This window comes from Hemicordylus capensis, chromosome 2 (assembly GCF_027244095.1).
Source record: "Hemicordylus capensis ecotype Gifberg chromosome 2, rHemCap1.1.pri, whole genome shotgun sequence".
NCBI lineage: Eukaryota > Metazoa > Chordata > Lepidosauria > Squamata > Cordylidae > Hemicordylus > Hemicordylus capensis.
In genome coordinates this window covers 74,968,964-74,993,445 of record NC_069658.1, presented here as the reverse complement: position 1 = coordinate 74,993,445, position 24,482 = coordinate 74,968,964, and the positions used below count along the sequence as shown (strand labels likewise).

At 44.8% G+C, this 24,482-nt stretch overlaps 1 protein-coding gene and 1 long non-coding RNA gene across 9 annotated transcripts in view; one reads left to right on the top strand and one right to left on the bottom strand.

Moving 5' to 3' along the window:
* The window catches only part of APC (APC regulator of WNT signaling pathway), a 111,791-nt gene extending 100,705 nt beyond the window's left edge, over positions 1 to 11,086 (bottom strand). The window contains exons 1-3 of one of the 8 annotated variants that reach the window (XM_053294271.1): positions 10,516 to 11,086; positions 8,400 to 8,444; positions 3,171 to 4,670 (exon numbers count right to left, since the gene is read on the bottom strand). The gene's annotated coding sequence lies outside the window, so the exon portion shown is untranslated. Of the gene's footprint in view, positions 1 to 3,170; positions 4,671 to 8,399; positions 8,445 to 9,454; positions 9,472 to 10,515 lie in introns of those variants that run through there. The other 7 variants (XM_053294278.1, XM_053294274.1, XM_053294272.1 and 4 more) reach the window with 7 other exon arrangements.
* Positions 11,087 to 21,400: 10,314 nt separating this feature from the next.
* LOC128344348 (uncharacterized) lies at positions 21,401 to 23,422 on the top strand. Its single transcript, XR_008315806.1, has 2 exons — positions 21,401 to 21,865; positions 22,951 to 23,422. It is a non-coding gene; the product is annotated as an uncharacterized LOC128344348 (long non-coding RNA).
* The last annotated feature ends 1,060 nt before the right edge of the window (positions 23,423 to 24,482 follow it).

The following is a 24,482-nucleotide window of genomic DNA, read 5'->3' as shown; positions in this document are numbered from 1 at the left end:
GTGTGAATTAATATGAAGAGACTGCAAATAGGCTGCACACATGCAGAATTCTGCTTCTGATCATATGATAGCAAGATGTTTATACTGACTATTACAGAAGATTATATACTAAGAATTTAAAAAGCAATTTCTTGTAAGGGACCTTCAATCAATAAAGCTGAGAGAAATAACCAAAATAGGAAACAATAGCCTCTCACCCATCTCTTTTAAACATATTATGTGCATGTATACCATGGAACTCATGTTTAACCCTTCACTGCAACTGAATGCTTTAGAAGCAGTGTGATCTTAAATAAACACACTTCATTAAAATAATTGAAACCATGTTATATATTCTACTAGAATTGGATACTACAGAAACAAAGGTATACTGAATCTCTATTATTGTGTATGCTTGCCAAGTTAGTATAAAGTTACCAAAGACTTTGTGCACCAATCTAAGCACTATTTAAGACCTGAAAAGTCAAGACATTTGTTCCTCAGTAAAACTGAGAGCAATATAAAGACAGTCATGTACAGAAATCTACTTTTTCATGCAAATGAAGCAGTAGACAAGTCTATTGGTTAAAGAGGACTACAAGAACTCAGTTCCCATTCAGTTCACTCTTTTCAATTTATTGCACTTGAAACATTTTTTGGAAAAAGCTTCATGAACCAAGTCCAGTTCTCAAGGTCTAACAATGACATTTAATTAGAGGCCTGTCACTTGAACTGGCATCTAAACTTTTGTGAAATACCCAATTCCATACTAATTCAAATCATACAAGCCTAACCAACTAATGGAAACTCAATTCTCAGCATGTGCGATAAAAGCAGAGTAATATTGTTAGTATAAAGGAATTAAGACATGCATGCTTCTGATACAAAATGTATGTTCTATAGCCAAATTTAGGTCACAAAGCAATTTCTGCGACCTAGACTTAAAATAAAAGTCTCGCTGCAAAAAGAAAGAGGTGGGGGGTGTACAGGAAGTTCCCAACTTATACACAGGTTGTGGTCCAAAAGTTTGTTTGTAAGTCGGCTGTTCATAACACAGAACACATATAGTTCAAGAGCAAAGACTTGTTTGTATGTACAGGTTGGTGTTTGTTAAGTTGTAAAATGTAACATATTCCCTAATGTAATATATTATGGAGCTTTTCTGTATGTATGTATGTTAAACCACATGTTTGTAACTTGGGGAGTGCCTGTATTTGTAGAAGCTACCAGGGCTGGCTCCAGAGGGCAGAAAGATCAGATCATGAAAGGTTAGTGTTCAGGGCTTTTTCGTTTAGAAAAAGGACAACCAAGAGCAGATGTGATAAAGATGTATAGAAGTATTGATATAGTAATATGGAGCGAGTGAACAGAAAGATTTTTCCTCCTCTGCTATAACATTAGAGCTTGTGGTCACACAATAAAATTGATTGGCAATAGATTCACAACAGTTAAATGTTTCACATAACACCAGATATGGGGTGGCAACAGATTCACAACAGGTAAGATAAATGTTTCACATAACACCAGCTGTTACAAGGGGATTAGGCAAGTTTATGGAGATAGGTCACTTATGGGATATTTGTTATGAAGGCTACATGGAGCATTCGCACCTAGAGGCAGTAAGCCATTGAATCCCAGTTGCTAGGGAGAAACACGAGGACAGGGCTGTTTACTTCATCCCTTGTTTGTAGCTACCTGGAGGCATCTGGTTGGCCACTGTAGGATGCAGGATGATTGATGGACTTTTGGGATGATCCAGTACGACCCTTATATTCTTAGATCCTTTTGAGCAGAGGTGGCAAATTTCCTGAGCGCAATTACACTCTTGGCTCTAACATTTCTTTTAGGATACTTTTTTGTTGATTGTGTTTATGTATCAAAGGCCTGTTGTGTCGAGCTAACTGCATTATTGCAGCAAGGCACTTGAAAGATATTCTAGAGTTGGTTTTAAAATATGCTTTTTTGTTATATAAGCAACTAAGACTTAAACAATGGTATCCCGTTTAAATATTCCTTTGCTGAGGTATGAAATCTTCTGTATCTTTTTTCTGCATCATAATATAAAGCAGAAACCCATATTTTATTAACTGAACCAAAGGACACAATTGTTTATTAAAGAAAATTATAATAAATGCAAACCCAAGATAATTTAAATGAATGCATTGTTCTGCAGTTTTAAAATATTTTGTATTTACACATACCAGAGAATAAATCTCACCAGTGGGCCTTGTCAGCATATAGACCTTGAATTTTTCGTAACAAAAATTCCCCTAAACTGAAGTTGTCCAAGAAGAAAGTGTAAGTAGGTGTTTAAGTCTCTTATTCAACGAAACTATAATTTATAGTTTAACTATAAATATACTGTTATACATTGGTGTTAGACTTTTATACAATGTGATAGTGTTGTGAGCCACAACCTATGAAAGTTGCCCCAAATGTTCAGCCTTCCAAAACCTTCCCTCCCACTGTATTGAGTGGGTGGGTGGGGGGGGGAGAGCTGGTTTAACAAGAATTGGGACAGCTCTTTATTTTTTTAGTTTCCTCCTTTCCTGGGTCAAACTTAAATGCTTTATTACTTTATCAGATGACACACCAGACCAATTATTGTTTTTAACAGAGAAGAATAGAAGAAAAAATTGGAAGCAGGCTTCAAATTTTAAGAAACATATCCCTTAAAGACATATAGCTAAACTGAAAATATGTTTTGGTTTGGTGTTTTTTTACTGGGCATATGTAGAATCATAGAATTTTAGCTTGGGAAGGGACCTTGGAGGTCTTTTAGTCCTTCCTCCTGAATGCAGGAACATGCTAGAGCGAAATGCAGGAATATGCTAGAGAAGTGGTTCCAAACCTGGGGGCCTCCAAATGTTGCTGAACTACAACTCCCATCATCCCCAGCTACAATTTATTGTAGCTGGGGATGATTTGAGTTTTAGTTCAGCAACATCTGAAGGCCCCCAGGTTGGGAACCACTGTGCTAGAGCATCCCAAACAGATGGCAGTCAAGCCTCACCTCCAATGAAGTAGAGCTCACTGCTATACAAGGCAGACAGTTCACTGTTGAACAACTCTTACAATTAGGAAATTTCTTCTAACATCTAGCTTAAATCTGCTTCCTTGTAAAGCCAACCCACTGGTTCTACTTCTGCCCTCAGGAGTAAGAGAAAAAGTCTGAACAAGACTAAACATACCTAGCTTCTTCAACCATTCCTCATAGGTCTGTTTCCAGACGCATATTCTTTGTTGCCCTTTTATCACCTAAATGCAGAACTTTACATGTGTCTGTTGAACTTTATCATGTTGGTTTTGGCCCAGTATTCAAGGCTATCAAGAGCCACTGCAGGGACACTCAAATCTCCGGGTTCAAAACTCCACTCAGCTATGAAACTCACTGGCTGGCTTTGGCCTGGTCTCTCTCTCTCTCAGTCCAACCTACCTTACAGGATTGCTTTAAGTATAAAATTGGGGGTGGGTGGTAGGGAGCACCCACACATGCCACCCTGAGTTCCTTGGAAAAAGAACAGAATACATATGTAATAAATATTGTTTTAAATCTTGATAAGCATCCCTTCCACTCCAAGAAATTTATCAAAATGTTGAACAGCACAGAGTCCAGGAGAGAGTCCTGTGCTGCTCCACTTGAAACAGCCTCTCTCCAGATTGATGTAATTTATGGCACTTGATGGGTCCAGTTCTTCAAGCAGCTGTGAATCCATCTGCCAGTAGTATCATCTAGCCTGAATTTACCATCTCATCCCCAAGGATATCATGGGAGACTTTTTCAAATACTTTGCTTAAACTATTGTCTACACAAACAGATCATGAGGATGTTGTAAAAGTAGTGATTGACTAATAATCTATTGAACAAAAAAAAGTAAGAAGATTAGTATAGCATGATTTGTTTTGACAAATCATGGCTCCTATTAATCACCAAATTCTTTTCTAAGTGCTCACAGATAGACTGCTTAATCTCCCAAGTATGACGTTCCCAGGTATGAGTGTTTCCGAGTTCCTTCTTCCCCTCTTTTGAAGAAGGGACAAGTTCTGCTCGTCTCAAGTTCTCCAGGAGTTCTCAAAGACAGACAGTGGCTCCAAGATAATCTCTGCAAGTTCCTTCAGTATGCTAAGATGCAGTTCACTAGTCCCTGGAGATTTAAATTCATCTAAAGTGCCCAGGTGTTCTCTTACCATCTCTTTACCGATCTTGAAGCACATTTAACTTATTTCTTCATTACTGTAACTGCTGGCAGGTTGTGCCACCTTTCCCTTGTGAGAGAAGGAAAATGCAAAATAGAAGGTAAGTAGCTCTACCCTCTCTATCACCTGTTACTATTTCACAATCTTCTCCAAGTAAAGATCTACCACTTTGCTGATTTTTATTTTGTTATCCAAAAAACAATTTGTTGTTGTGTTTTGGCATCCCTCACAAGCCTCTGTTCATTCTGAGCTTTAGTCTTCCTGCCATTATCTCTACAGGTTCAGGCTACTCTTTTATACTCTTCCTTGGTGATATGCCTCTCCTTTTGTTTTGTTTATGTGCCATTTTTGCTTCTCAGTTTTTCAAATAGCTCTCAGTGCATCCACACTGCTTTCTTTAGATGTTTCCTTCTCATGGGAATTTTGTGCGAGTGAGCCTTCAGTATCTTGCTTTTCAGAATCTCCCATCTCTCTTGGAATCTATTTTATAGTTTCTACGGAACATATAAATAATTTCTAAGTGAGTTTAAAACCAGAATATTGGGTAAAGCAAGTTGTGGCTATTCTTTTATATAGAACACAGCATTACAACAAATTAACCATATCTAAAGTAGTTTCATTTGATTGTTTCAAAATATTGGAAAGGTACCAACACTAAATGAACATTGACATACTTTATTATTAAGTTGCCACTAATGTAGAATTGCTCATACTCAAATCTTTCTAGCTGATTAAAGCTGAAGCAAGCAAAGCCTTTGGGCTGCGCCCTTCCCTTAGGACAGGCATAAGCAACCTTTGGCACTCTAGCTGTTGCTGAACTCCCATCATCCCCAGCCACATAAATTGTGGCTGGGGATGATAGGAGTTGTAGTTCAACAACAGATAGAGGGCCAAAGGTTGTCTATCCCACATTAGTGTCTTTTTAAAAGCCCCCATCTTTAAAGGTTTGAGGTCCCAGAGATCTTCTCTTTCCATAGCCAGCATTACATCCCTCCTGTTCCTCCGTCACCTTGGAAATCCCAAGCTCATACTCAGAGCTTTATGTGCCTGTCCATGCACCTCTAAGAACCACACTGGAGCTCTCTTACCCCTTAGAGGACAACCAAGGGAAAGCATGTCCCAACAAGTTTAAGTGTGTTCTTGAAGTGGCAACTTTTGATGTAAACCGCCCTGAGCCATTTTTGGAAGGGCAGTATATAAATCAAATAAATAGTTTTTAAAAAACCCTCACAGCAGTGCCAAGATTGGTGAATAGAAAGAGTGAAGTGTTGAATCCTTGACTACTGCCAGCCCTGTTATCTCAGTTAGAAGTAGTCAGGGAGATAACATATGTAGCAGAAGGCAAAGGAAGAAAAAGTGGCACTGGAAGGTAGGTAAGAGCTGGGGAAGTCTAGGAACAATAGTAGTACATGGGGTGTGCAGGACCCAGTTAGATATACCCTACGAGATTCATAAATTAGAGAAGGAATTATAACCTAAAAAAAAGTTTATAAAGGAAGCAGTATTTCAAACATTGCACTACTGTGTTTGAGCAACACAGTGGAGCAAACCCACCATCCCACAAGATGCTCCCATTTTGTTCGCAGGTGTTCTCGGCTAGCTCTGTGGATTTTATTTTTTAACAAATCTTAAGTACACAAAGAGTAAAAAAACAACAATAAAAACAGCATGCATAAAAATGTGCACAGAGTTACTTATGCATATGTAGAACTATAGACAGGATTGCAAACAGTGTTTTTGTCTGTTTTGTTTCCCACCACTACCATCCTCCTGGCAAGCAAGGCATGGAAAGCTTCCAGGAATAAATATACTGATTTACAGAAGTCAAGAAGACTTCTGGATCCCCCAGAAGCTTAATATTATATTTATTCTTCTAGCGCACTGGGAGAAGCTGATTTGATTCTGCAGTGGAGTCTTTTGTAAAGGGGGAACACAAACAGGATATCAGGAAACAGATGCCCAAGTGTAAGAATATGCTAATGGACATTACGATCTTCTCTGTATTACCTAGCTAACCAAAGTTAATGAAATATATATGATGTTTACAAAATCCTAGAGTTAATTCTGTAGAAATGCTTCTGTCTCCGTAAGAAAAAAGACTGCACAAGTATTTGTATGAGACCTATTGTTGCCTATATTTAGTTCCTTAAGAACTTAACATTTATTTTAATACGACATAGCACACAAACTCCATATTCCATCAAAGAATTGGAAAAAATTGTGAGAAGGAGTCTCTCCCTGGCAAGTGAAAAAAAGAGATGGAATGATGAGGAAGTGGAGAACACACACCCCAACAAACAGCAGCAGATATCTGTGTAAAGTTGTGATTAGGGACACCTGATTAGGACTTATTGAGGAGATCAATGTTTAATTATTTGAAATAAACAGGACTGCTTTCTAAGTAGGCTGAAGAGGACTGTTAAGATCCCACTGTTATTTAAGACAGTGTTTCAAATATTGATTTCTGAGGACCAGTCTATATTAGTGTTCCCTCTAAGAAGGATTCCCAGATGTTGTTGACTACAACTCCCAGAATCCCCAGCTGCAATGGCTTTTGCTTAGGGATTATGGGAGCTGAAGTCAACAACATCTGGGGATCACTGTTAGAGGGAACACTGGTCTACACATGACCTTCTCTGTATGATAGGCCACATCTGCACAACATCTCTTCAGGCACAGCTGCAATATTTAGAGCAGCTGGCCAAGGAGGTCCTTCCAATCAGACAGTTTCCATGCCTTTATTTTTGGAACATAGGAAGCTGCCTTAGAGCACTGATCCACCTAGCTCAGTATTGTCTACACAGACTGGCAGTGGCTTCTCCAAGGTTGTAGGCAGGAGTCTCTCTCAGCCCTATCTTAGAGATGCCAGGGAGGAACTTGGAACCTTCTGCGTGCAAGCATGCAGATGCTCTTCCCAGAGTGGCCCCATCCTCTAAGGGGAATATCTTACACATGTTGTCTTCCATTCAAATGCAAACCAGGGCAAACCCTGCTTAGCAAAGGGGACAATTCATGCTATGTAAATAGATGTCAGAGCTAGTTATGGAGGACTGTCATGCAGACGTGGATGAAGAACATGTGCAGATCAGCCTAAGTAAGGATTTGGAGTGGGAATCATCATCATACTTTATTTTTTCGGTGGAAAGCTGTCGCTTTTTAAAATTTTATTGGCTGACATCCAGAGTAGAATTGCACATATGCGGCAGTGCGAGTTCCTGTTGCTTGCATGGGGGAAGGGGTGACTTTCATCAATCTTTCCTTCACACAACCCTCAGGGACATATTTAGGTGACCCACAGTGGACTCCACTGGGAGTGCACAATGCTAGGCCAGTTGTTGCATAAAATCCATTAAAAACGGAAGGATGCCAATGCAATATTAATCAAGTTCAGCAGTTTCAAAGTTGTAATTAACATTTTTCAAGTGATTATACCCAGGAAGTATCTGAGAGGTTACATACATTTTATTGATTTGAGTATTCCAATTAAAAAATTATTTTCACATAAAGCTTTGAATTTGTTTCAAAGCACATGAAGTGCTTTTACTGACCCCCACCCCCCACCAAGTATTTCAGTTTAGCAACTTTTAAAAACTTAGAAATACAGTGTAGGAAATTAATATGGTGGAGGGTTTTTTATCACTGTATAAATTGGTCAAATAACTTGCCAAATCAGAAGATCTATTTAGGGCATCAGGAAAATTTGTACAGTAATTTGAGAGAAAATTAATGCAGATGAGGTAGAAGTTTGGACAGGAGGTTTTCCCCCAGAAAAATTTCCAATTCAAATTATTCTGGAAAACCTACATCTGAGCCCCAGTCTTTATTATTCACAAGTATTTAATATAGCGTTGTAATGCACGCCCACTCACCCTCATTAAAACTCTGAAATCAGGGACTAACTGTTTAATTTTCCAGATAGGAAACAGATAACTTGCCACTGCTGAACCAAGATTTTACTCAGGTCCAATGTTCAGCAAACAGATTTATAATGACTGATAAAAATCATGAATACTTGTCTTACTGGTGATAATTCTAGAGCCGGCGCCCGGCAACAGCATATTAATAGATCATTAATAAACTCACTAATGTTTATCACAGTTCCCACCGTATCACACACAAGTATCATGCAGGAGTAAGAGCAGCCCAAGCAGACACCATTCCTGGAATAATTCATAGGAAGAACTGTTCCAAAGAAAATGCAAGCAGAAGGATAGCCCACTCACCAAGAAGAAAAGCTAGATCCCCCCTGCCTCCATACTGCCTGATATCTAAACAGACAAAATAGACAACAGAATTAATAGCATAAGAAAGCACAAAAGTGACTGGTTCTGTCTGTATGAACATCTCAAGTGTGGCAAAACCAGAAATTTAACTCTGATCTCCTATCTAGTGATTTACTACTACCACCACCACCCATATTCTTTCCATCAGATAATTATAAAATATAGAAACACAGGTTAAGTATTCGTTGGCTCAGTTCCTTAAAAATATTAATGATTCAGCCAAGATGAAGGCTCCAGGGACTCATTATTCTCTTGGAAGAAGGAATCCCTTGTGTCTTACACCACATACTTCAGACTATTTCCTTCAACTCCACATTAATGTGCAATAATTATCCCTCCATCTTTTCGTGTTCACAACTACTCTGTACACTGAACTTCCTGCTCTTGGCAGCTCTGAGCAAGTACTTACTCCATGGATCGGCTTAATTACATCATAGAGCCTTCCCAGACCTGCACCAACAGCCACCAAGAATGTGCAGCATTCTCCATGCAATTAGGCCAATCTACACTGTCCAAATGTGTAGCTGACAAATTCTTACAACCCTGAAGGAGTTGCTTAATTTGGAAACATTTTTCAGTAGCTCCATGTGGAGGCTGTAATGTTTGAATTGGCCCTGAACCAATTTAGAATCCCTGTTTTGTCATAATTATGTAGAGTGTGAAAAGGTAGGGGGAAATCCTGTTATCATTTTACATGCTGACTATGATAGAAAAATTAACACATATTACAAGAATACTAACTGCATTAAGTAAGACTCCCCCATAAACACTGTTTGGGAGTGAGGGAAAGGCGAAAGCTCTTGTGCGCAGGAATGCTATCCTCAGAGACCCTGACACAGAGCTATTACACCACAGGCTGCAATCAATTTGTCAGGATTTGAGCCACACAACTCAATCTTTAGCTTATTTCCCATCAAAGTTGCCTACTATGACTCCTAAACCTTTTGCCAAGAGAACAAATCAATGAAATGTAGTCTTTTTGAGGACACACCTACAGGTTTCATCCCCACTATGTGCAAGTGACCCGACGCAACTTTCCCCACTTACGATGCATTTTTCCCAATTCAGGCAACTTGTAGCGCCACCCACAAGCCCCTTTAGGAACCCTTTGGCCCATGGGCCACAGATTGTGATCAGATGTGGCTCCTCCTTGCCACGCGCCGCATCATAGCGGGTGTAAAGTACAGTCTCTGAAAGAGGGAGCATTTCCAGGCTACGGCTTCAAGAAGCTAGCCAGACAATGGGGCAATGGTGCCTACTGCCCCGCGCAGGTGGGAGGTTTCGAAACGCGGAACGCCCCTTCAGAAGCCTGCATCTCCGACTCGCTTCGGCTGGAAATTCAATCCCCGAAGTTGGAAGGAGGAAAGCGAACAAGGAAGGCAGCAGAAGTGCTCTACTGGGGTAGGGAGGCGGCGGCTGCTTTCGCCAGCACCATGCCGGGAGCGGGCGGGGGGGGGGGAGAGGGTGAGAAGAGGCATGTGCCGTCAGACTGATGCTGGTCTCAAACTCTCCACACACTCACCTGCCTGTCTGGTTACTCCCCACACCCAGCAGCGACGCTGCCCCAGACTCCTGCCTGGACTCTCGGCAGTTCCCTCCCCGGCGGGCAGCGTCTGGGAGACTCTCGGCCCCACCGAGGAGCTGGTAGGCAGCCGGCCACCGACCCATCCGGGGTGCAGGAAAGGCCGTGCGGGGCACACACCTACCCACCCTCCTCCTCCTCCCGCTTGTCTGCTGCCCCGTGGAGGTGGGAGGTTTCGGAGCGCGGGACGCCGGACGCCCCTCCAGAAGCGAAGCCAGGCTTTCCCACCCGCTTTGACTGGAAATTCAACAGCAAAGGCTGCGCGGAGGCGGCGGCGGCGGAAAGGGAGCCGAGCAGGCAGCGCTCTGCCGAGATAGACTGGCTGCTCTCGGGGCCGCAGCCGCCGCCGCCGCCCCACCACCACCAGCACCTCCGTGCCCGCCGGCCGGGGAAGTCGAGGCGTGAGTGCCGGCTACGGGCTGACGCCGGCCTCGGGGTCTCCAGCAGCAGCAGCAGCAGCAGCAGCGCACTCACCTGCCCGCCGCCTCGTCGCTCTCCACGCCCAGCAGCGCCGCTGCGGCAGCTCCCCCGACGCGGCAGCTCCCCCCGTTGCGACCGGTGCTTGGGGGACTCGGCCCCACCAAGAAGCTGCGAAGCGACCGCCCACACATCCGGGGCGCGGGGAAGGCTGTGCGGGACACGCTCCCCTCCTCCTTCTCGTCTTCCTTCTCAGCTCAGAGGCGGCGGCGCCGGCGGACAAGAGGGGGGCTGCTGCTGCTGCTGCTCCCCCTTGTCCCACCGCCTCCCCGACTCCTCATGCCCGAGCAGGGCGGAGGGCGAGGAACTCCCGCTGCCTGCCGAGCTCCACCCGTGCCTCAGTCAGCACCACCAGCCCGGCCTTGGCCTTTGCTCTCGCTACAGTTTTACCTGCAGCTGCCTGCTGCCGTCACCGCCCCCCTTCCCTCACTCTGACTCTCGGACTAGCCTCCCCTTCGCCATCTTGCGGGGAGGGGGAGCCAGGGGAACTACTTGTGACGCATGCGCAGTAAAGGGAATCCCGGCTTCCGTGGAACTCGGGCCGCTTGTAGTAGAGCGAACAGTTACAGGACTGGGAAGGAAGAAAAAGCCAAGTGCGCCTGCGCGGGAGAATGTGGCATTTGCTATTCACAGCCTCTCACACCTGCTGAGAGAGCAGCTGGGAGAGGGGAGGGAGTTTCGGTGGATCCCTTGCTTGACAATGAAGCGAAGGAAAGTCAGTCTGGAGGAAGGCTTGGAATTTGCATAGCCAGTCTGCCCTTTCTGCAGCACTTTGAGGATAAGAACAGAGAAGGAACCACATGGAACGAGTGGCAAAATATAGATCCATAGTGAGTGGATCTGAAATGATGTTGCCATATTTCAGCGTGGGTGGGGAGTGTCAAAGCAAAGGGCAGATTCCAGCGCAAAACTGTTGAGCTCGAATTCATATGCAAATCTGAAACTATTACATTTGGTCTAAATTGGGGGGAGGTGGGAGTAGCTAGTTGTGTAAACTACCCTGGGAAAACTGTGAGGGGAAAGGTGGGATAATACAAATCTAAAACAAATGTTGAAAATCTGTAATGACGACAACAGAAAGAAATTGACCGTGTTTGGGCATTTATGTACAGTATTTTTACTTTGCCACTTTATTATCTTTTGGGAATGAATCACACAGCCTGATCTGATTTATTTTTCATAATTTTTAATGAGCAGATCCTTTGTTTTCCATCTTCTGTTGTTGCCTCTGTAGGCTGAGATATTCTCAACCCAAGGCAATGCTCCAGCAATGTTATGTAAACAGTGTTATGTGAAATGTTCTGGTATGACTAGTACTTGGGAGACAGCCTCCCCAGTGGCACAGCGGTCACTTCCAGCGGTCACTTCCAGTCTGCGACATACCAGGGCAGCAAGAAGGTAACCTGCCGCCCCGGTGGGACCATTTTTGAGAACATTGCTGGCAGGGGAAATGTGGGGCGGGGGGGGGGGGGGGTAAGAGCACCGTCCCATCCTTAAAGTTATCCCCCCACCTTTGAATTGGCCGAACTGCTGGTCTTCAACCATTTGGTCAAATCAGATAGAATTCTATTGTTCGGTCGAATCAGCCAACCCACCAGTTCTGTGCACATCCCTACCTTGTGCCAGTCACACTCTCTCAGCCTAACCTGCCTTACAGGGTTGTTGTGAGGGTAAAAATGGTAGAAGAAACATGTACGCTGCCCTGAGTTCCTTGGAAGAGGAGTGGAATAAACCTGTAACAAACAAATAAATAAAACTAAAGCACGCCTGCCTCCACACTCTCCATGAGGACAGTTCTGTAGGATGTGGAAGTCAGTTCCTAGTTTCCAGTTCTTTATCCATCGTAGAGACAAAGCGTTGCATGAACAACCTGAACTAAGTTTGCTTGCAATTTCACCCCAAAATAAGCTTTTGCATTGTCACATATTGCATACTTTCTAAGTACCAGTTGCAGCCTCTGGGTAGCAGTTGCAGGGGAGTAACAGCAGGAGAGAGGGTGTGCCCTCAACTCCTTCTTGTAGGCTTCCGGCAGCGTCTGGTGGGCCACTGTGTGAAAAAAGATACTAGACTAGATGGGCCTTGGGCTTGATCCAGCAGAGCTGTTCTTATGTTCTTATACCCCTATCATGAAGACTGTCCACTAGGCTTGTGCCTGAAACATTTCGGAGGCCATTACGAAGGCCTCCGAAACGTTTCGGCGCTGGGGGCAGTTTCGGCACCGAAACGCCGACAGAGGTAGCACTTTAAGGGCGGGGGAGGGTGTACTCACCCCTCCCGCCGCATTTTCCCCGCTGGCGCGCTGTCATCTTGAAGCCCCTCGGGGCGGCAGCATTCCTCCCTGCCGCGCCATTTCCCCCATCGGCTGGAAGTGGCCGGAAGTCGCAAGCACACATGCGCCCGTCGTGCGTGCGCACACACATGGCAGAAGGGCGCACATGCGCTCGCGACTTCCGGCCACTTCCGGCCGACGGGGGAAACGGCGGCAGGGAGGAACGCTGCCGCCCCGAGGGGCTTCAAAATGACAGCACGCCAAATGACAGCACGCCGGTGGGGGAAATGCAGCGGGAGGGGTGAGTACACCCTCCCCTGCCCTTAAAGTGCTACCCCCCCCGTCAGCACCGAAGATCTTCATGCACATCCCTACTGTCCACTACAAAGTACTGTCTTGAAGTAAAATGCAAACATGATGCTCTCAAGCAGCACTTAAAAAATAAGGATCTGGCGATATGATCCCCCCCCCCATTTTTGGAACACTCTCACATAATTATTGGATTAACCCCTATGAGATGCTAGTGAGTGGCCTGATGCTGTATTCTTGCTTGGGACACTGCCAAAAGCACTGCCCGCAGGCCAATAATGTCCAATATCTACAGAAAAGAGAAAGGCCTGTGTGCTGTACACCCCAAGTCATACATCCAAACACACTACAAGAGATTCACCTGTGTGATGCACTGGCATTGTGTGTCCAACCCAGCAGTTTCTTTGGAGTGTACAGCACCAGTTCCTTATGTTTTGTATGTCTATTAGACATTTCCCTCTAGACTGGAGACAGTGTTTGGCAATGTTCTATGCAGAAACTTAGCACTGGGCCAGCCCAGAACAGAGAACACTTCATTCATTCATTCATTCAACATATTTGTATGCCGACCAAAACACAAGTCTCTGGGCAGTTTACAACTAAACAATAAAAACAGCAAATGAAAAGGTTAAAACATTACAGCAATCTATATATTTAATTCTTGAAGGCATACCTGTGGCTAATCCCATGTGTGGCAGCTGCCAAATAGCCATGGGTACGCCACCACCGGCTGCGGGCGGCGAGGGAAAGCGCAGCCACCGGACAGCAAGACAGTGAGGGAAAGCACCAGCCAGGCCGGCAGGTGGGGAAGAAAAGTGCTGGGCACCAGCCAGGCCAGCGGGTGTGGAGGGAAGAGAAAGCACACTGGGAGGGGGAGAACAGACTGGGGCTGAAGTGGGGTGGAGAAGCATGGACTGGGGCTGAAGGGAGGGAGGAGAGACAGGGAGAACTAGGGGCTCAGATGCTCTGCACCAGGTCAGCTAGTTTAAAATGGAAAAGGTTAAAACTATTAAAAATCAAACAATTAAAACAATATCTAATTAAAAACCTGGATGAACAAATGCTTCTTGACAGCCCTTTTAAAAGTTGTAAGAGTTGTAAGGCTCTTATTTCAGCAGGAAGCATGTTCCAAAGCCTCGGGGTAGCAATGGAAAAGGCCTGTCCCTGAGTAGCCACTAGATGAGCTGGTGGCAACTGCAGATGAACCTCTCCTGATGATTTCAATAGGCGGTGTGGTTCATAAAAATTCTCTTAAATACCCAGGGCCCAAGCTGTTTAGAGCTTTATAGGTTACTAGTATTTATAAGCCCGTTAAAATAACGGGCGCTAGTACCGTTTCCCCCACACCTCTCTTCCTTCTCCCCCTCTCTCGTCCTCCTTTCCTTCTTTTTTTTCTTTTTCTCTCCCTCTCTTTCCTTTCCTTCCTTCCCCCTCTTCTCCTTCCGTTCTTTCTTTTTTCTTTCTCTTTCCCTTTCCTTTCTTTCTTCTCTCTCTCTCTCTCTCTCCATTCCTTCCTTCTCTCTCTCTCTCCCTCTTTCCTCCCTCCCTTCTCTCCCTCTCCCTCTCTCTCCTTTCCTTCCTTTTTTCCACCTCTTCTTGCTCCCTTCTTTCTGTTTTCTTTCTCTTTTCCTCTTTTCTTCCTTTAACAGGCTCGCTCTTTGGGGCTGGCTGCTCCTCCCTCCCTTCCGTCTTTCTTTTGTCCTTCTCCCTCACTCTTTTCTCCTTTTTCTTTCTCCTTCCTTCCTTCCTTCCTTCTCTTTCTCTGTGGACCCAAAGAATATACAAACAAATGTGCTCCCCTCATTAAAAGGAATAGGAAAGAGGTTGCAGGGCGAGGGTCCATTTCTGCATCAGAGCATTAGCATGTGGATTTGAAGTCTGTTGTCTATTTAATGTCTAATGTCTATTTAATTTAATTATTATTTCATTGCTTTAGGTTTATATATGCTCTCTTTTCACCCTACCAAGGGCTCCCAAGACAATTTGCATTACATGAAAAAATGAGTCAAATAAATCCAAAGATCAAGACAATGCAGTTTTTTAAAAAGTGCAGTCAGAAAAAGTGCAATGCAGTCAAAAAAAGTGGGAGAAGGCATACATGTATACCAATATATTCTAATCTGGCAAGCAGCAAATGACTTAAAGCAGTATACTTGGACTTATTACTTTAGCCCCACTGAAGATTCAGGGACTAAACCAAATTAAGCTAACATGGAATATTAAAGCACACCCTACAGTTCAGTGGGACTGAACTGGTTTAAGACCTGGTATGCTCTCCCGTCTGCCTCCGAGGGTGCGGGGGGAGGGGGGGGAAGGAGGGGAGTCGCTGGGGCGCCTTCGCGGCTGCTCTCTCAGGCGCCCGTTAAGCCCGTTAAAATAAGGGTGCCCGGGCTGGACCCATCCTAACCTGAGAGCTCAGCGCAGGGAGACGCAACACCTTGCTAGCCATGTGGGGCAGAGACACGGAGCTGGAGCCCACTCGCCTGGCTTCTCGGCGGCAGCACGGGCAAGAACGCGAGGCTGGCGGGCATGGCAAGGCAGCGGGATGTTCCAGGGCTGCTGTTGTTGCTGCTGACACTGCCGCCGCCAGCTCAGGCTCGGGCCAGAAGCGGCAGCTCTTCTCGGGGCTCAGCGGCAGCGCTGTGAGGGGGCGCAGCACGGCCGAAGGAGCCGCAGCCAGTCGGAAACGCATCTTCCTCCTCTCCCTTTCCTGGCGGTGGGTGAAGAAGGGCAACAGCAACCGCCATGGAGACGTCGTCATCGTCCGCAGAGTTCTGTGGCCCGCCGCTGGCCTCCGCAGCCGCTGCTTGTCTCTCAGTGCCAGCCAGTCCCAGCAGGCTGGCCCGCCACTGGCACTGGCCGCCAGCCTCGCATTTTAGCCCGCCTGGCTTCCTTCCCCCGATGCCTGCTTCTTCTTCCCTCCCGCCTCCCAGAGTGCCGCCCAGAGTGTCGTCCCCGCCGGCCAGATTGCTGCCCGCCCACCCCGGTGTCCTCTTCCCCCGCCGCCTCTTCCCTCCGGCGTTGCGGACAGGCCTCGGCCACAGCTCCACCGAGGCCGCTGCCTCGGCCAGCTTCCCCCGCCGCCTCTTCTCCCCGCCCGGCTTCATGGCGGCCGCTTCTCCGCGGCGGCCGCTTCTTCTCCCAGCCATCATGGCCGCCTGGTCGCCGCGGTCGTGTCTCCCTTGGTGCGTTCTGGGCATGCGCTCCGCGCATGCCCAGAACGGCCCAGGGAGAAACGGACACACGCCTTGGTGTCCACGGACGGACACCAAGGCTTTTATTAGAGAGGACTAGTATTTTTCAGCCCGTTGAATTAACGGGCGCTAGTAGCCTTCTCCGCCCTCCCCCGCAGTCTCCTCCCGCCCGGGGCCACCTCCTCCTCCCGCTTTTTCTCGGCCACTAACCCGGCCCCTGGTGGGCCACCCTCTACCGGGCTGCTCGGCCTGAGACAGCCACCCCACAGAGCCGTTCGCCCAGCCCCGGCACCCTCCGCCGCCGCTCGTGGCCTCTGCTGCTGCTCCTGGCCGCTGCTCCTGGCCTCCGCAGCCACCCCGCCGAGCCGTTTGCCCAGCCCCCATACCCCTGGCAGCCGGGCTTAAGAGCCCTCCGCCACCGCTCGTGGTCTCTGCTGTTGCTCCTGGCCGCCGCTCAGCCTGCCACTGCTCCTCCCCCCGCCCGGCAGCAGCCGCTTCTCCAACATGGCGCCCGGTGCTGGCGGTTGTGTCTCCCTCGGCGTGTTCTGGGCATGCGCTCTGCGCATGCCTAGAACAGCCGAGGGAGACACGGATGCATGCCAAGCACTTTATTATAGAGGATAATCAAGACCTTGTATTTTGCCAGGAACCTTATTGGCAACCAGTATAGATCTTTTAAGATAGGAGTGATATGGTCTCTCCAAGATGACCCAGAGACCAACTGGGCTGCAGCATTCTGGGCCAACTGCAGTTTCCGGACTACGTACAAATATGCAGCCTCATATAGACTACTGCAGTGCAGCCTCATATAGAGCGCACTGCAGTAGTCAAATCTGGAGGTGACCAGCAGATGTACTACTGTTCTGAGGTCATTTATCTCCAGAAACGGATGCAGCTGGTGTATCAGCCGAAGCTGATACAAGACACTTTTGGCCACTGCCTCAACCTGGGACACCAGGGAGGGTTTTGTGTCTAGAAGCACCCCCAGACTGCATACCTGTTCTTTCTGGGGAAGTGTGACCCTATCCACAACTGGCATAAGATACAAGGGCATCTTATAGGGGGTGTGTGATCTGAGGTGGCCTCAAACATATTTTGGGGAGTAATGTACCACTTCCATTTGCTTTTCTACAGATTTTGGACATTACCAGATTGGAGGCAACATTCCAATGTAAAACATTTCACCCTACCCTAACTATAGGCCACCGGAGATAATCCAATCTAAGTTTCTTAGAGCAGTATTCAGAACCCCTTGATGTATCTCCAATGCAGGTTGGAAACAGGCTTCCAGAGGTTGGAAACAAAAGTATGGATTTCAATCCTTGGTTATTGGCTTAGGATACATTTCTCCCCTCTGGGATTGATCCCCCTTATGTTGGCTGATAGGTTTCAATCCATCTGGACATGGGCACTGATGGGTAAATTGCCATCACTCGGTCTCTCTGCTGAACATTTGTCATTATTAGATTACAGTCAGGCCAAGGAGATCCTCAAACAGAGGGTCTTGGACATTGAACATCAGAACGATATAAGCTCCATCCCAGAGACCATAAGAGGGCGCCTTGGTGACTTCAACCAGGAACCTGCTAGCTAGCTATTGTCCCTCTCTTTACCAAGCCATCACAGGGTTTTCTTTAGAGCAAGATATGATGCCTTACTGTCAGTGGTCTTATTTGGAAACCCCTCTGGCCAGTCGGTTATGCCTCTGTGGCTCAGGTGAGGTCGAATCTGTCCACCATGTGCTGTTGTTTTGCCCTTTTTATAATGATTGCCGGTGCAGTCTTATTTCTCCCTTGCTATCATGCTTTTCCGGCTGGACTGCTGAATTTTACGCCATACTCCTCCTGGCAGATAAGAAACCTTCCACCACCTACAAAGTTGGCAAATGGTGTGCAGCTGCTGTTAATATCTGTCAACAGCTAACCTCTAGTCTTTTTTTTTTTTAAGATGTCGTTACATAGGGCTTCTATGTTGGTGTATTCTGTATGATTTACTTCTTATGGTGCATGGTTATTTCGTGGTACAGGAGGAATGCTTGCAAACTGCAAGCCCATCTTACTGATATATACACACCTATGACTCCTAACATATTTATATATTGTTTTTCAACCAAAGTTCTCAAAGCCGTTTACATAGAAAAACAAACAAACAGATAAACAAGATGGTTCCCTTTCCCCAAAGGACTCACAATCTAAAAAGAAACCTAAGATAAACACCAGCAACAGTCACTGGAGGGATGCTGTGCTGAGGTTGGATAGGGACAGTTGCTCTCCCCATGCTACATAGAAGAGAATCAACACTTTAAAAGGTGCCTCTTTGCTCATTTAGCAGGGGTGAGAAATGTATTAAGCAATCGGTTGCATATTCCAGTCTCTTCTGTGGTCTCTCAGCAACTCGTAGTTTGGTCCTGAAATGCTCCCTCCACTGGACACCTAGTGCATTGTCAAGGGACAAAATCTATCACCTGCTTCACCCTGTTTTATCCAGCACTCTTGAGAAGCCTGAGAGATGCTATTCTGATCTTCTTACAACTACTCACACTGGTATGGCCTTGCATTGCACAAGGTTCTTGGACACTACACTGCATGCAATGAGAAAGGGGCTTTAACCTGATTGCTGCTTTACGCATCACACAGTGGTAAATACAGGTTTGTTGCTAAATGTACACTCAGCAGGAATACACAACCTGGCTCCTTTCCAAGAACACGTGCATATTTGTCACACTAACAGCTTACATTTTGTACATGTAAAAAAAGGAATTTTGAAGCAGTCCCAAGTCCTTTAGATAAGACAAGATGCACATTTTTAAAAACAATAAATGTTTAAGGCTGTAGTAGTCCAAAGAGTGCTTACCAGGGAATAAGTCCCATTGAACTCAGTGGGACTTACTTCTGAGTAAACATGCTCAGAATCACACTCTTCTGTGTTTTCACCAGACTTCATCCCAAAGACAAATCTATGTTTGAATCAAGGGATACTATTTCAAGATAAAGTTCTACAGATCAACAAGATAACAGTTTAAAATAATTACTAACTCCACATTACATGGAACATTCACAAATTGGTGTATGTTCTCTCCCTTCCTTTTAACAAATGTTTCTTGGGGAAACCTCTACATTTCCATTTTATTACATCAGCCATTTAACATGTTTCAACTTAATCTCTAGTTTAAAATGATCCTGATGCCAGCATTAGAACAAAACCTTTTTTAGGGCCCATTATTATGTGATCAAGTACCCTAAGGAAACTTGCTGGTGAGAAAATGTCTACAAAAGAAAATTTAAACTGTAGGTCCTAAATATTCTTCCTTAGTTTAGATGAGAATAATCTGAAAGTTTCTATGGTTTATGCCAGATGACACTAGAGCATCAAGCAAACCATATGTCATTTGTCTCACATGATATCAGCTAAATATAGCAATGAAAGGTCTATTGTGCTACCATTTAACATCTTAAAAACTATACAGTATCCATGCTGTTGTAGGGCAATATTGAAAAATATAATGTGAAATAACATGAAAATGTTTCCAACTTGACAGCAATTAAAGTTACTAAAGTGAAAAGATACATTCATTGTAGACTGTAGAGCACAAACTTACATGAAGCAGAAGATAATTTGAGTTCTGGATAGAATGTACTCTTTGTCAATTTATGAACTCCAAGAATGTTGTTTATTATTATGACACTGAGTGCACTGCGTACTGCCATGGTCTCTCCTCACCAATTGTCATTATGGATATAGCTCTCTTCGGGAATGCAAAAGAAGGGGTGCTGTACTTGTGTACAGCTTCCAGAGAGCATGCCCAGAAATCCTGCTCCAGTGCTGCTGATATGCAGACAAGCATCACTCTTCCCATCTTTGAGCCTTTAACTTCATAGGCATAATCAGGTTCATAGACAGAGGCATTCCTTGTTTCTTTAACCTTCTTTACAACATTAACCCATCTATTAGAGGTCTGCAAAAGTGCTGTCATATCCACCTCAGCTTCCTTTTCTCTAAGCTAAGCTGGTCCGACTGTTTCATTCCTAGTATGAGAGTATTAATTCCCCACTAAAGATAGAAATTCATTGCTTTATGTACCCAAGATTAGCATACAGCTCTTTGCAGCTACATAGTACTGGTAGTATGTAGTCATCTTGTTTTTATCCAGTATTCTGAGATTTTCTTCCTCCACTGTTTGCAGCTAATGAGCACCCCGCCAATAATAAAAATGCTTACTTGTTCCCAATGCAAGACATTACACTTGTGTACTATTGAACTTCTTTCCCTTTCTATTGTTTGTATTGTCGTTTGACAACATGTGCTTGGTGGCTGGGACACCATTAATAATTACAGACATTTGTGGTTTAATAATAACTGGAAGTCTAAGTGCCCTGCCTAATTTATTATGAGTGTGCTGTCTTTGTAATGGCTTTAGAAGCTGTGGGATTATAACCAAGCCTTTCTTTCAAAATTTCTAAATATAGATTGTGTCCTCCTTCTACAACATTATAGATACTTTTACGTCTACGTATTCTGAGTAATCAAAGACGTTACTGTTGATGATGCAGCCTCTTTGCCCACAGCTAGTTTTTTGTTTTTTGTTTTTGCTTGAGTTTTCTCTACTAAAAGTATTGCATTTGTAAAAAAATAATAATCATAGGGTGCAGTTCAGATCCATGCAAATTAGAGAGCTTTTGTCAATAGCTTCTATGGTGTGTGGACAGCATCCAAGTTTGTTAAGTGTAGCAGAAAGAGCTACATAATATCTAATTTATTTTCAGTTTATATATTTTCCCCCTTAAAGCAATTTGTAATACGTTTTTTCTGCAGTAATTTAAAGATTATTTTCAGTTAAACAGCATCATGCTTTTATGGATGTTCAAAAAAAAAAATCAGTGTAGGGGTCCTCCCAAATGTCCCCAAAAGAAGGATTTTGCTCCATGTTTACAACAAAAAGGTTGTGATGAAAAGCAATATCTAGAAACACTGGTGTAGTTACCATGGAACATGCTGGCACATTTGTCTCAGGGACACTGACTGACAGGGACCCCCTCCTGTGGCTCTCCCACCAAAGCCTCTCTGTGTACTGCCTGCCCCAGGCACTGCTGTGCCTGTCTTTCAAGCTCCCTCTCCCTTCTGGCTCTGCTTTGCCCTTGTGAGTACATGCAAGCAGCCTGCCTTGCAAGCATGGACATGGTGAGGGAAGAGAGAAAAGCCTCAAATACATGCCACCGTGCCATCATGGACAATGCCAGCGCAGTGCCTGACATCTCGTGAGTGAGCAAACGGGCACACCCAGCACAAGGGCACAGGGCATAGCAGCACCTGGCCAGTCCAAGAAGAGGAGCAACAATAGTGCCTCAGTCAGTCTGCCTGCCTGCCTGGGTCCTTGCTGCCTGCCTGAGAGAGGGGCAGCTGGTGAGAGAAGTGGAGGAGAAGGACAAGGAGGAGAGAAAGGACAGAGGACCCTCACATTACTCACCAGCAAAGAGGCGTCTGACAAATGGTGGAGCCTGGGTGAAGTGGGTGGGGTGGGCGAGATTGGACTAGAACCTGAATAGGAGTCCTTGGCTGAGCCATGTCTGCTGAGTGGGTGAGTTTGTGAACTTCTTTGATGACACTGAGGGGAGCACTGCCAGCTGCTTACTTGCTGGGCTGACCAACCCACCAAGGAGGAGAGGCTGAGTCAGATCAGGGAGGGGGAAATGCAAGCTATGCTGCCTGAGTTTTATACATACATATAAAAAGTTGAGGTTGAGTCCGCCCACCTTCTTTCTTCTGTACGTTACCTGAGGTTTTTGATTGGCTGGTTGGTTGGTTTTTAATTCGTAACCTCCAACAAAAGGGTTGATGAGAGTGGCTTTGATGATGTTTGATAATTATGTATTTGTCACATTGATATCCTGCCCTTTCTTCAAGGGGCTCAGCATGGGCATAGCTACAATTGAAAGGGAGGGATATCCCTGGGCTCCTGAGGGACAGGTGGCCCTCCAGCTGAGTGACAGCTTTCTCTTCACTCCCCTCCCACATCTCTGAGGCAGTGGGGAGGTGGGGGGTGGAGTCCATATTTAGTGAGTATGCCATCATCTCCTGCTTGAGAGCTTCTTGAAGGCATCTGGTTGGCCACTGTGGGAGGTAGGATGCTGGGCTAGATGGATCATGGCCTGATGCATAAGTCTGTTCTTATGTCCTTGTCTAGTAAGAAACTTGAACTTGTAGTTCTTGAGAAAGCATGTCACACAGGCAGGTACTTATCTCTCTGTCTCTTAAACTACAAATCCTAGTATTTCCGGTATAATCTCTCACTCTGCTCTAGAGAAGAATAGTGAAAACCTCACTATTCAAAATGTTCTGTTAACACTGCTTCTGGTTGCCTCCAGCAAATCTCACACAATCATGACATACAACTTCTGAATACCTGATGGAGGTACTGGGAAATAAATCTACATAAACATCCTCACATTTAAAATACAATTCCGCCTCCATTTTTCCTCATAGAAATGGGATGGGCCAGCCTGGTCCTTTCTGGATGCCCAAGTTTACCCATTCCTCTGCCCCCCACATAATGTGTGTGTGGGGGGGCGGGGTGTGTGTAAGTGTGTAAAACTTTGAAATCATAAAATGAAGCGTGGCAGTATGCTGACTTTGTAACTTTAAAGATATTTTGTCTTTTACAAGAGACTACAGCAGATCTGAACAGTTATAAACAGCAGGTGTCATCTGAAGTGAAAACAGAGAACACACCGTGTTGTTTACCAAGTGGATTTCATCTTATTGTTCCAATGAAAAAAATGTCCTGTGATCCTCTTAGCCTTTGGAATACAATCAAGTGTAATACAATCTGTATTGAGCAGGTAGCAGAGCACTTGGTGTGCATCTTTACTCTATAGAAGAATAGTTCTTTGATACTGCTTGCTACCATCACATGATTAAAAAGAACAATTGGACCTGTGTTGCAATCAGAGCTATACTGAATATTCTGTTACTTCGGCTTCTGTTTTATTTCTAGCCTTATGCTTACCTGGCATAGGGAGCCAACTTTAGATAATATACTATAGTCCTATATTTTATTTTGTCAGTTAAGGGCCAAATACATATTTTAATGGTTATTCATCAAAATGTTAAAAATTGAATTAAAATGTCCCTCGAATTCAGATGTTTCTCATTATTTTCTGCACTAAATTTATTGATATAATTTGTTCTATATTCATATACTAACTTGCTTGCTTTTCAGTCATCCTGATCCCATATGCCCATTTGAGAGTAACATTGCAATCCTCAGCATTTTTATTAGGTAGTGAGTCCCACTGAACTCAGTGTAAACATGCTTAGGATTGTTCTGCATCTGTCTATCTATCTATCTATCTATCTATCTATCTATCTATCTATCTATCTATCTATCTATCTCACTTCTATACTGCCTTATCCAAAGGCTCTGGGCAGTGCACAACAAATAAAATACAAAAACAAACACCAATGAAAAGCAAACAAGTTAAAAACAATATAAAAACAAATCTAAAACAATTCAGAGCCATTTAAAACCAATCAAAATACCTAAAAACAATTTTAAAACCTTGGAAGGCCAGGCCAAACAAGTAAGTCTTTAGGGCTCTCTTGAAGGCCAACAATGAGGCCACACTATGGATATCTGCTGGGAGTGCATTCCATAGACCAGGAACAGCTACAGAGAAGGCCCTGTTCTGAGTCACCATCAGACGCACCAGTGGTAACTGGAGGCGGACCTCTCCGGATGACCTTAACGTGAGATGGAGATAATACAGAAGATGGTGTTCTCTCAGATAACCCAGACCTAAGCTGTTTAGGGCTTTAAAGGTAATAATCAGCACTTTGTATTTTGCCCGGAAACATATTGGCAGCCAGTGCAATATTGATACATTTAAACAAACAAATATGCTTCAGATCCCATCCAGGTTTGGTAACTAGTGTGAATTTCTTTGTCATCCTGTCTTCTGTACGTTTTTCAACAGAGTCAATATCAGCTAAGTCATTTAAAACTTTTATTAGCAGAATAGTTCCAATCTCAACTGAAAACCTTTGACCCCCTCCACCCAGCAAATAGGTGGTGTGTTTTTTAAAAAGATTGAACTAAATGGATCCAGTTCAGAGGGTTGTATTCAAAGGTTTCCTTCCTCTAGAGGAGACTCGCTCAATTTAGGACCCCCAGCTGGTTTTGGTCTACAGCTCCCATA